At 44.5% G+C, this 13,873-nt stretch overlaps 1 long non-coding RNA gene across 1 annotated transcript; it reads left to right on the top strand.

The window, feature by feature from the left end:
• The first annotated feature begins 1,126 nt into the window (after positions 1-1,126).
• Positions 1,127-10,819, top strand: LOC311103788. Its single transcript, XR_014610120.1, has 2 exons — positions 1,127-1,285; positions 10,387-10,819. It is a non-coding gene; the product is annotated as an uncharacterized lncRNA (long non-coding RNA).
• Positions 10,820-13,873: the final 3,054 nt, after the last annotated feature.

Genomic DNA, 13,873 nt, shown 5'->3' with positions numbered 1-13,873 from the left:
GTTCGTTCTATCGGTTCGGTTGCCAGAGACGCGACCGAGTCGTTAAGTCTTTTTGTTCAGTATCTATGGACGCGACCCAGCTGGCAACATTCTTATCCCTTACTTGCTAGCTAGCCAACTACAGCTAACTTACAGTCACGTCAAGCTGTGCAGCCAGAATAACTAAGTAGCTGCATTTGCATTTGTTTAAGCTGTTTTCTAGTGACATTTATTTGGATACATCCATAACAATTAGTTAACGATGCGCGATTTCACCTGGCATAGAAAATGTGCTCTCTCATCAGGACACTGTTGTTCAGAGGAGCTAGCCAACAACACAGGTAACACAATCACTTCAAACTGAATCTGGAAAGACTGCAAACTAGCTGCACTTCATTTCGTTTGACCTGTTTTCTATTGATATTTCTTTGTATAGATCCATAAAATGTATGCTGATTCATGATTTCGACTGGCTGAGAAAAGCTTCCTGCCTGTCTGTTTCATCCCGACTCCCGACACATTCATTACTATGTGACAGCTGGTGATCGAATTTGAATGTTGAAACAATGAGACAGACAGCAAGGTTTACACAAATCTCTGCTGTTGAAAACTAAATGTTAGTCTAAAACAAATGTGAGATCATGTCTAGATGCTTTTTATAGTGGAGAGGAAGTTTATAAATTGCCTGGCTGGGTTGATGAGACAGTGGATTGCATAGTCAGATGGAACAGAGTAAATAGGCATTTTAACGTCATAGATTTAGCCGGTGGTAACTTGTGGAATAGACACCGGCTGGAATGTGGTTTTAACCAATCAGCATTCAAGTTTAGACCCACCCGTTGTGTAATTCACAATAGCAGCACTTACAGTTGACCGGGGCAGCTCTTGCAGTGCAGAAATTTGACTAACTGACTTGTTGGAAAGGTGGCATCCTATGACGGTGCCACGTTGAAAGTCACTGAGCTCTTCAGTAAGGCCATTCTACTGCCAATGTGTGTCTATGGAGATTGCATGGCTGTGTGCTAGATTTTATACACCTGTCAGCAATGGGTGTGGCTGAAATAGCTGAATCCACTAATTTGAAGGGGTGTCCACATACTTTTGTATATATAGAGTATGTTCTGGCAACTGTAAGAGCACTGAGCAGTCATGACACCTGTATATTTGATAAGCAATTTCTATAAATTGACTTAAAATGTACATGTCTGTCTTTTAGCAAGTGTTCATCATTGGGAATCAAATACCGGTACCTCATGGCAGCATGACTCCAAGCAACGCACCTTTCCCTCCTCAGAACAACTACAAGGTATGACATCTTTGGAGGTTGAATTGCAGGGTTGCCATATAAAATAGGCTGCTCATTATCTACAATTCAAATTAAAAATATCTCACCAGTGTCCTAGCAACTGAGTTTCTGGAGTAATTTTTTAAAATTCCACTGCAAAAACTTTAATTAAAAAATTGTGCAATCAACAAAATATTGGTCACTGTCTGAAATTCTGTGGGACCGTACTTGCGAACAGTAGAAAAAGTTTAAGTTTAAGCATCGGTCAATTAAAATTGTTGATGTAGTTGCACGTGATCAAAGGCTACATATTAGCTGTTCCCATCACATAACCTGGTACATTTAGCCCTATGCTAAACTCACCAGGTGGCCGTGATTATATCTGGTTGAAATTCAGTATCAGCCAATTAAAAATCGTTGACGTAGTTGGACCCGATAGAACCAATGATGTGTATAAACCCTAAATGACTGACAGGGGACACTGTATTGAAGCCACTGGACAGCCATCTTGGCACTCCTGCTCCAATGTAAAACATATTTTGGAAGCTATAGAAATGCATTTATTAATGTCTACATTCGTTTTTGACACGTTTATTCTATTACAGATACCGTAATGCATACTTTCAAATAATATTATGTGAGCTAAACATAAATATTTGAAAATATATCAAAACATTTTCCTTAAAGTATTTTTTTTAGAGAGTACTAATGTTACTGTCCCCACTACAACAACAAAAATACATGTAATTTTGTCCTTGAAACATTTAATTGAAATACTGTAGAATTCCATTCATTCCTATGGATGGCTGCTCCTACTGGGGAGTGCCAATATGGCTGACCGGTGGCTTCAAAGCTCTCAATGGCCAATACATAGCACCAGAAATCCAGGGTTTATATACATCATTGGATAGAACACTTTCTCATCACCTTAACAACAGTCAAACGGCACCATCTGCTAATCAAAGTTACTCAAACGGACCCATTTTCAACTGAACGATTAGCTCCTGGTGATTTTTGGCGTTTGCGACTTTATAATGTTAACCTAACCTAACCTTAGCTCTTGAGAATCCAAGCCCATACAGCCATAGGGTTCTCATTTGAACAATTAACCACAGCAGGGCCAACGTGTTAAACTCTCCAGATACTCTGTCTAATCGTTAATAATCACTGCGTGCAATACGGTTTTGGAAACCTCGAATTCTACTTTCATATCACCCCAAAATGATTTTACAAATACAAAAGACACACTTACTCTGCGCCGCTTTAACACAGATTCCCACTGAGATGTTTTGCATTGCACTTCCTGAGCAAACCCCTTGGTTAAAAGCTTCACTGTAAACCCCAAAGCATTTTCAACTAAAATACTTCTAGTAAGTTGAACTTAAAGTCAATGAAAAGTAATTATTATTAAAATATTGATGTGGTACTGACTCAAAACTAAATGAGCAGTCACATCAACTCAATTTTTTTAAGTTATGAACTTTTTTTCCCAGCAAGCTGTACTGCAGGTAGATTTTTTTTGGAATTGTTTTTAATACATTGAGTGATTGATTGATTAATCTTATGCTACTCAAAGATAAATAACATAAATGTTTCTAAACTCATTTAGTTCGATTTTTTTCTCCAGTTACTGAAATGGTTGTTCCAGTTTATTAAATGGCTTAGGTTACCACCTTACACTGTTCCTAACCCTGGTAGTCGTTATGAATTCAGGTTGTGGGTGATTAAAACATTAAACTGGTGGAATACGTAACTCTGGCTGGATTCCACTAAGAATTACACAACACATTGCAAGCCAGCATAATGTGACTAGCAGGTAGGGTTGCAAAATTCTGGTAAATTTCCCAGGTTTTCTAGAAATCTCGGTTGTAAGATTCCTGGAAATCCTTCAACCAGGATCTGGGAATTTTGGGAAAGTTACTGGAATTTTGCAACCTTACTTGCAGGCCTGATGTGGCCTGTAAACCATGTGTTTCAGGCCACTGAAATAGGGTAAAGCTAGTCCTCAAAATAAGGCCTTATAAGACTTGTGTTTTGATGAAGTTATTTATAATGATAACATTTGCCTAGGAACTCACTTGGTGAAGACCACAGGAGTGAAAATGAATGAATTCAACAACCATGTCTCTGTCACTAACAAATACAGTCATAGGTGGTAACTCTACAATTCACTCAAAAAGGCAAGGCACACTGGGAAGGCTTAGTGGGGGTGTTACTCAGAATTTTCAAGCTGATACAACTCAAATCTGGACCCCCTACAGGGCACGACAATGCCTCTTCCTCCTCAGGAGGCTGAAAAGATTCGGCATGGCCCCTCAGATCCTCAAAAAGTTATACAGCTGCATCATTGAGAGCATCTTGACTGGTTGCATCACCGTTTGGTATGGCAACTGCTTGGCATCCAACCGCAAGGCGCTACAGAGGGTAGTGCGTTCGGCCCAGTACATCACTGGGGCCAAGCTCCCTGCCATCCAGGACCTCTATACCAGGCGGTGGTAGAAGAAGGCCCTAAACATATTCAGACTGCAGCCACCCAAGTCATAAACTGTTCTCTCTGTTACCGCACAGCAAGCGGTACCGATGCACCAAGTCTGGAACCAACAGGACCCTGAACAGCTTCAACCACCAAGCCATAAGACTGCTAAATAGTTAACCAAATAGATACCTGTACTATCTCCATTGACCCCCTTTTGCACTAACTCTTTTGACTCATCACATGCGCTGCTGCTACTTCTTATTATCTATCCTGTTGCCTAGTCACTTTACCCCTACCTATATGCACATATCTACCTCAATTACCTCGTACCCCTGCACATCGACTCGGTACTGGTACCCCGTGTATATAGCCATGTTATCGTTACTCATTGTGTATTCCTTGTTTTATTATTTTTCTATTTTTCTCTCTGCATTGTTGGGAAGGACCGGTAAATAAGCATTTCACTGTTAGTCTACACCTGTTGTTTACGAAGCATGTAACAAATCAAATTTGATTTGATTCTGTCCCCAACACTAAAACTAAAACGAAATAATATAAAAACGAAACATAAATATTTGTTGTGATGTCACGAGAGGCTACACAGCTTTCAGCGGGATTGCTCAAGTAGTGCAAGGAGACAAGGTTCAAACAAAACAAGGATTTTATTATAGGTCTTGGGAAATTAACGAAAATATAACAAAATTCTGTTCTCTTGTGGCTCTTTAAGGGTTAACAGTTCAGGGATGTCTCTTCCACATCCAAAATCATAATTCTCACTCGCTCAGATAACTTTTCCCCAGCCTTACTGTAGTCCACGTTGCAGCTAGTGGCCAACCCAGCAAAAAGTCCTTCCAAATGTCTCTCACGTATTTCCACAGGTGCATATATCCAAAGGTGAGTATTTCCCAAAGGTAAGTATCTCCAAATCCTTATATTCCTCATGGAAGTGGACGTGCAGCACTCTTGTCCTCCAGAGAGCCCAGGTTGGAGACTGTGTTTCTTCACCCCCACACACACTCCCTCAGTGTGTCTCTTCCCTTCCAAAAACCTTCAGCTCATCAGCTCCTCATTTGTTTCAGCTGCGTGGGAAGATTGGCCATAGAGGGGTGGAGTTCCCGACCATACCAGCAGATGGAGCCATAGCTGTCTGGGTTTGCAGCCACCTCAGGGGGATGTAACGTCCCTCCAGGACACAGCCTCTCGTGACATCACACATCCCCCTCCTTGGGACCGACGTCCTCGTCGGGGTAAAGGCAGCGAAGAAGGCATCACGCCGGGAGAGGGCGTCCGCATTGCCGTGGTGCTTGCCAGCCCTGTGGACAACAGAAAAGTTAAACGGTTGCAAGCTCAAAAACCATCTGGTTACTCTACTGTTTGATTCCTTGTTCTTGGCCATCCACTGCAGAGGGGCGTGATCCGATACCACCATGAAACGTCGGCCCAGGAGATAGAACCGAAGGGACTCCAGGGCCCAGACTACAGCCAGACATTCTTTCTCCACCGTTGAATAGTTCTTCTCTCTTGGAAGTAACTTTCTGCTTAGGTAGAGAATGGGATGTTCTTCACCGTCATGTGCCTGGGTGAGGACAGCACCCAGACCCACCTCCGAAGCATCCGCTTGGACAATGAATTCCTTCTTGAAGTCTGGTGCCACCAGGATCGGACTGGAGCAGAGTGCTCGCTTCAGGTTGAGGAAAGCCGCCTCCGCCGCAGGGTTCCACTTCACCATTCGTGAGTGGCGTTTGGTCGTCAGCTCCGTCAACGGTGCAGCTATGGTAGCAAAATCTGCAATAAAGCGTCTATAGTGGCCAGCGAGGCCCAAAAATGACCTTACTTGCTTCTTGGTGATGGGCTGCGGCCAGTCCTGTATGGCCCGCAGTTTGGCTTCCTGTGGTTTGACCAACCCCCGCCCAATGGTGTACCCCAGGTAGTTTGTCTCACTGAAGGCCAGCTTGCACTTCTTCGGGTTTGCCGTGAGCCCTGCTTCCCTGAGCGAATCCAGCACCGCTTGTACCCGGGGTATGTGGCTGGCCCAATCCGGACTTTGTATAACAACATCATCCAAATAAGCCGCTGCGTACCTCTTGTGGGGCGCAAGGACTCGATCCATCAGGCGTTGGAACGTGGCAGGTGCCCCGTGGAGACCAAACGGAAGTCGGGTATACTGGTAGAGCCCCTCCGGGGTGGCAAAGGCTGTCTTCTCCTTGGACGCCGGGGTCAGGGGCACCTGCCAGTAGCCTTTTGTGAGATCAAGAGTGGTTAGGAAACGAGCATGCCCCAAGGAGTCTATTAAATCATCGACACGAGGCATTGGGTATGCATCAAATTCAGACACTTCATTCAACTTTCGATAGTCATTACAAAATCGTACTGAACCGTCTGGCTTGGGAACTAGTACGATGGGACTTGCCCAGGCACTGTGGGACTCTTCGATTACTCCCAACTCCCGCATCTTCCTTACCTCCTTCTGTATAACCACTTTACGAGCCTCTGGCACGCGGTACGGGCGCTGGTTTACCGTTCGGCCAGGCATGGTGCGGATCTCATGTTGGACCACCTCTGTGTGACCGGGAAGGGAGGAGAAGACATCCTGGTTCTGCTCCACGAGTTCCAGGGCCATCTGTCGTTGATGTGGGGACAGATTTGGACCCAGCTGAACCTCTTCTCGCGCCGGTTCCTTGGTCTCTGTGGGGGGTAGACAGCTGAACATCGCCTCTCTGGCGTGCCACTTCTTTAAAAGGTTAACATGATAAATCTGCTCGGTTTTTCTTTTATCTGGTTGCCTCACCTTGTAGTTTACTTCTCCCATGCGTTCAATGACCTCATATGGTCCTTGCCAGGTTGCCAGGAATTTACACTCAACGGTTGGCACCAGGACCAGCACTCTGTCCCCCGGCTTAAACTCCCTGGGTTGAGCAGATCTGTTGTAGGAGGCTTGCTGTTGCCGCTGACTGGCCTCCAGGTGTTCCCGCATCATGGGATAGATGGCCTTCATTCTCTCCCTCATAGCCCCGACATGGTCGATCAGTGTCCGCTGTTGGCATGGCTGCTCCTCCCAGGCCTCCTTGGCGATGTCGAGCAGTCCTCTGGGTCTGTAGGAAAGCAAGAGCTCAAAGGGTGAAAAACCAGTAGAAGACTGAGGTACCTCTCTCACCGCAAATAATATGTATGGTAACAGCTGATCCCAGTTGCGCCCATCTTCCCCTACCGCTTTCCGCAGCATGGATTTTAGTGTTTTGTTAAAACGTTCGACTAGGCCATCTGTCTGGGGGTGGTAGACCGAGGTTCTCAGCTGTTTGATTTTCAGTAAAGCACAGAGTTCTTTCATCACCCTGGACATGAATGGAGTCCCTTGGTCCGTCAATATCTCTTTTGGGATTCCCAGACTAGTTGAGAGACGGAACAGCTCCTTGGCGATTTGTCTGGATGTAGCCTTCCTCAGCGGAATGGCCTCCGGGTACCGGGATGCATAGTCCAGAATGACCAGAATGTATTGATGTCCCCTGGAACTTTTCGGTAAGGGCCCGACTATGTCTAATCCAATCCTCTCAAAAGGAGTTTCGATAATGGGCAAGGGAATGAGCGGGTTTCTATATGTGGGCTTTGGCGCAACCTGCTGACACTCAGGGCAACTACGGCAGTAGTTCTCTATCTCTTTGTGTACTCCTGGCCAAAAGAAACGTTGCATGATTCTTTCCTTAGTCTTCTCTACCCCCAAGTGGGCCCCTAGCGGGTGTGTGTGTGCTAGGTTGAGTACTGTGGCCCGATAGGGCTGTGGCACGAGGAGCTGTTCATGCACTTCATCATTTTTCTTGACTATCTGATATACTAACCCCCGGTTTACTGCGAAATGGGGGTAAGTAGGGTTTGTCTTATCACCTAACACTACACCTTCTAATACCTGCACATTTCTTAAGGCATTTGCAAGAGTAGGATCTTGTAATTGAGCCGTACCATACTGGCCTGTGAGAGGGGGAAGCTCTTGGGTGCCTGGGACGTCTTCTTCACTGGAGAACGGAGCACTTTCCTGGGCTGCGTTCTCTTCTCCCGTATCCGGACCAGTCTCGGTGTCGGTCTGGGCACCTGCCATCCCTATCAGAGCCCGGGCGGGAGTGAGTAACTCGGAGGATTGCACCGGAGCCTTCCCAGGATGAGTCTTGCCTCTCCGTTTCCGAGGTACTCGGGTTATCCTCTCCTGAGACTCTCTCCAGAGTGGGTAAAAGGCTGGGCAGTCTCGTCCAATTAGGACAGGGACGGGGAGGGAATCAACCACCCCCGCCGTCGTGTGTATGGTTCCCCGTGTGCTGGTCATTGTAAGTTCAGTAATGGGGTATTCTCTGGTGTCCCCATGGACACAGGAAACTGGGAGGACTTTCCCCGGGGTCAGACACGTTGGGCCCACCAAATCCTTACGCACCAGGGTGGCCCGGCTACCAGAATCCAGTAAGGCCTCCACATCATGGTGATTCACAGTTACCGGGCAGGTGGGGGGTCGATCTGGGCCGCCATCTACGACTCCCAAGAGCGAGGCAACACGGTGTGTGGGTGCTGAGCTGGAGGACTCCGCAGTGGGCATAGGTTCATCGGCTGGTTTCCCACACTGCCAGGAGATATGTCCCATCTCCCCACACCGGTAACACTGTCGAGTTTCCCCCTCCTGGTGTACTCTTCTTGGACCCGCCTGGTTTCTGGCTCCCCCTGGAGCCGGGATAAGTCCTGACGTGGCTGGGTTCGAGACCTTGGGGTCCTTTGGACGGGTTCTTCCCATTTGTGGTGGGGCCGCACTCCTGGGGTCTTTTCGGGAAGCATTCAGCATCTCCGCTGTGGCCTGGTACTTTTCCACAGCTTCCACGGTCAGATCAGCCGTGGTCAAGGCCTGTTGACTGATGAACCGTTTTGCCTCATAAGGCAGGGCGCGTAGGTAACGATCCACCACAACGGCCTCCACCACCGCCGCTGCTGTATTCCTCTGCGGATCCAGCCATTTCCTTGCGATTCGGACAAGTTCATGCATCTGCGCCCGAGGAGGTTGGTCTGGTTGGAAGGTCCAGCTGTGAAAGCGCTGGGCCATACCAAACTTTGTGAGTCCATATCTGCTGAGGATCTCAGACTTCAGGGCATCATAGTCAGTAACCTGGTCAGGGCCCAGGTCCCGGACAGCATTCAGCGATTCCCCGGTTAGAAAGGGGGCTAACAGACCAACCCACTGTTGCTTGGGCCAGGCTTCCCTAGTGGCCGTGGCCTCAAATGCATGCAGGTATGCCTCAATGTCATCGGTAGCTCCCATCTTAGATATAAAGTCACTTGCCTTTATTGGGCGGGTATTTTGGACAACCCTCTGTCTCTGCAACTGCAATTCCTCTGCCTTCAGAAGGTTGGCTTTCTTTTGCTCCTCCAAGAGAGCCACGTTTGCTTGCATCTGGGCTTGCTGGCCAGCAACAAGGGCTTTCAATATGTCCTCCATTTCAGTCGGCGGGGAGCCTACAGCCAAATTGGAAAACTGGGTGATCAAACCTTCGGTATCCTCCTCTGACATGCACTATTAACGCTTGAGCTTGCCCGTATTCTCCACCATCTGTGATGTCACGAGAGGCTACACAGCTTTCAGCGGGATTGCTCAAGTAGTGCAAGGAGACAAGGTTCAAACAAAACAAGGATTTTATTATAGGTCTTGGGAAATTAACGAAAATATAACAAAATTCTGTTCTCTTGTGGCTCTTTAAGGGTTAACAGTTCAGGGATGTCTCTTCCACATCCAAAATCATAATTCTCACTCGCTCAGATAACTTTTCCCCAGCCTTACTGTAGTCCACGTTGCAGCTAGTGGCCAACCCAGCAAAAAGTCCTTCCAAATGTCTCTCACGTATTTCCACAGGTGCATATATCCAAAGGTGAGTATTTCCCAAAGGTAAGTATCTCCAAATCCTTATATTCCTCATGGAAGTGGACGTGCAGCACTCTTGTCCTCCAGAGAGCCCAGGTTGGAGACTGTGTTTCTTCACCCCCACACACACTCCCTCAGTGTGTCTCTTCCCTTCCAAAAACCTTCAGCTCATCAGCTCCTCATTTGTTTCAGCTGCGTGGGAAGATTGGCCATAGAGGGGTGGAGTTCCCGACCATACCAGCAGATGGAGCCATAGCTGTCTGGGTTTGCAGCCACCTCAGGGGGATGTAACGTCCCTCCAGGACACAGCCTCTCGTGACATCACATTGTATACAACTTAAACTAAATAAAAACGAACAATAAAGGTCTGACAACTAACTGAAACTAAACTGAATTCAAAATCAACTTCGAAAAACAAATAGATATCTTAAAACCTTAAAAACGATATAATAACCTTGCAAGGATGTGATGATCATACAATATTGGCACTCTACAGGCTCAACCCAGTAAGTAATCAGTTTAAATTGTAGATACTGAGTGTACTGTAATGTTTTTGTTAACATCTCTTTATTGTAGAATGTCTATCATAGGATGCAACCCAAATGGCATCCTAATCCCTATATAGTGCACTACTTTGGCCCAGTACACTATATAGGGTATAGGGTGTGGACTTTGGTCAAAAGTAGAGAATAGGGTTCCATTTGGGACATAACCATAGGTAAGGTCATATATGTCCAATGATGTACTGTGTTGTTTCTACAGACTGTGATCTACCCAAAGGGTCCTGAGGGAGACGGTATGGGTACAGGGTTTCAACAGAACCCCCTGCCCCCACTATACACTGCTGCCATCCCTTGAGAATTGGGCCTCCGTGAATACATTGCACATTTTCTTGTTGAAATTGTGTTCTCTAGGCCTATTTTTCTGATCCAAGCCAGGCAATGGTTAGCACCACATCACTGATCTGAATAATTTGACAGTTAAATATTGATAGTGTATTGTAATGCAATGTTTCAGTATAATGTTTAGGTTACTATATTGTTGATTTTATAACTTCACGTTTTTGTAATTTCTCTCTTTTTTTAATTGATATAATTGTAATAATGTAAAAGTCATGTATAGTACATTTATTTATCAACTAAAATCAACCACTGCTATATGACAAAATATGATGATGAGGCATCACTTTTTTTAATAACACGCAAATACATATTTTACTTAATGTCATGAAACAAGTCATGACTTGTCAATAAAACTAACAGAAGTTTGGAGTCACTTTTATCTTCTATACAATGTAATTAATTTTGGGTAAATATTGATCATTAAAGTAGGGCTAGACCTAAATAAATGTATATTTTTGGGAGGAGTGGTTGAAGGGTCTGAAAAAATCCTGATAAGGAGGGAGTGGTGTGTGGATGTTTACATTGGGCATTAGCCTATATCCTTTCTATCTTGAGTTTGGGCAACATTAAAGGTCATGAACAGTCACAATCATGTGTTTCATGAAATCTTGTGCTTTTTTAAAGAAACCAGATCAAAGTCTGATGACCAAAGTATGAAAAATGACTGTTGCTTCTACAGTGCCGTGAAAAAGTATTTTCCCCCTTTCAGATTTTCTCTATTTTCGCGTATTTTATACCGAATGTTATCAGATCTTCAACCAAAACCTACTATTAGATAAAGGGAACCTTAGTAAAAAAATAAAAATATTTAAAGATACTTATTTCAAAATTTTTATTATAGTTATGCAACACCCAATTCCCCTGTGTGAAAAAGTAATTTATACCTTTGTTGATTAAATATATGGAGAATCAAGTTGGATTCAGGTAGGAAAGGTTGAAGTGGTCAATTCTCAGTTATCCAGCATAGTTTAGGATCTAGTCAGAGATATATGTACTACTGATTGGAGAATAATGTATTATATGTAAGTTATATATGAACTTATGGGGGTTAAGTGATCTTACTTACCACAAGATAAGATTTTTTTTTGATTGATATGATGTTTTATGGTATAATGATGTCCTGTCATAGTATCGTGGGGAATAGGTTAGAGTTACTAGATAAGTGGTTAGGAGACAGAAAGTCTACATTCCATTATGTCAAATGAGATTACTGATGTTTAGGATAGCATGAGTGATGGGCAGGATAGTGACTTGGGGTAAAGAGTGATGAACATCAAAGACAGGGAGTGCCCATGGAGACTTGCCAGATGTATGCCAGGAAGAGGGTAATAGAGGGTATATAAGGTAGAGTGTCTTCTTTGTTCAAGTTAGTTCGTAACATCAAGGGCAAAACTCTGATCATTGTTGTAGCGAACCCGGTACCGATCATTGAACATTTGCATTAACTGTCTACAAAGTGTCTAAGTATATCCTTGCATCCTTGATTCTTTGATACCCGAGAAACTCATCATAACAGCATGTCAAAAATGTTATAAATTGATTTGCATTTTAATGAGGGAAATAAGTATTTGACTCCTCTGCAAAACATGACTTAGTACTTGGTGGCAAAACCCTTCTTGGCAATCACAGAGGTCAGACGTTTCTTGTAGTTGGCCACCAGGTTTGCACACATCTCAGGAGGGATTTTGTCCCACTCCTCTTTGCAGATATTCTCCAAGTCATTAAGGTTTTGAGGCTGACGTTTGGCAACTCGAACCTTCAGCTCCCTCCACAGATTTTCTATGGGATTAAGGTCTGGAGACTGGCTAGGCCACTCCAGAACCTTAATGTGCTTCTTCTTGAGCCACTCCTTTGTTGCCTTGGCCGTGTGTTTTGGGTCATTGTCATGCTGGAATACCCATCCACGACCCATTTTCAATGCCCTGGCTGAGGGAAGGAGGTTCTCACGCAAGATTTGACGGTACATGGCCCCGTCCATCGTCCCTTTGATGCGGTGAAGTTGTCCTGTCCCCTTAGCAGAAAAACACCCCCAAAGCATAATGTTTCCACCTCCATGTTTGACGGTGGGGATGGTGTTCTTGGGGTCATAGGCAGCATTCCTCCTCCTCCAATCACAGCGAGTTGAGTTGATGCCAAAGAGCTTGATTTTTTTCACCCAGTTCTCCTCTGATTCATTCAGATGTTCATTGGCAAACTTCAGACGGGCCTGTATATGTGCTTTCTTGAGCAGGGGGATCTTGCGGGCGCTGCAGGACTTCAGTCCTTCACGGCGTAGTGTGTTACCAATTGTTTTCTTGGTGACTATGGTCCCAGCTGCCTTGAGATCATTGACAAGATCCTCCCGTGTAGTTCTGGGCTGATTCCTCACCGTTCTCATGAGCATTGCAACTCCACGAGGTGAGATCTTGCATGGAGCCCCAGGCCGAGGGAGATTGACAGTTATTTTGTGTTTCTTCCATTTGCGAATAATCGCACTGTTGTCACCTTCTCACCAAGCTGCTTGGCGATGGTCTTGTAGCCCATTCCAGCCTTGTTTAGGTCTACAATCTTGTCCCTGACATCATTGGAGAGCTCTTTGGTCTTGGCCATGGTGGAGAGTTTGGAATCTGATTGATTGATTGCTTCTGTGGACAGGTGTCTTTTATACAGGTAACAAACTGAGATTAGGAGCAGTCCCTTTAAGAGTGTGCTCCTAATCTCAGCTCGTTACCTGTATAAAAAACACCTGGGAGCCAGAAATCTTTCTGATGCAAATCAATTTATAACATAACTTTGTTGTTATTCTGTCTCTCACTGTTCAAATAAACCTACCATTAAAATGATAGACTGATCATGTCTTTGTCAGTGGGTAAACGTACAAAATCAGCAGGGGATCAAATCATTTTTTCCCTCACTGTACGCTGCTGCTACTCTGTTTATCATATATCCTGATGCCTAGTCACCTTACCCGTATACATATCTAACCCTACCACTCCAGTATCCCAGTATCCCTGCACATTGTAAATATGGTATTGGCACTGACCCTGGAACTGAATTTACTTACTTTCTCGCGGTCTTCTTACTTGTATTGCGTTTTTGTTCTACTTGACTTTTTTATATAAATGTTTTATAGTACTACTGATATTGATAACTACATTGTTGGGAAATAGCAAGCAAGAAAGACATTTCAATGTACTAGTGCAAGTGACAATAAAAACATGAAACTTTAAAATCTGTACATTTCGATTTTTACATCAAATAACCTTAATTACATTTACTCAATAAAATAGTATTTTTCTAATTATCCTTCTCAAAACCGTTTTCAGAAATATAATTTTGAATACCATTGCCTATTACACAAAAACTAT

This window comes from Coregonus lavaretus (assembly GCF_964263955.1).
Source record: "Coregonus lavaretus genome assembly, chromosome: 28".
Lineage (NCBI taxonomy): Eukaryota > Metazoa > Chordata > Actinopteri > Salmoniformes > Salmonidae > Coregonus > Coregonus lavaretus.
This window is presented reverse-complemented; position numbering and strand designations above follow the sequence as displayed.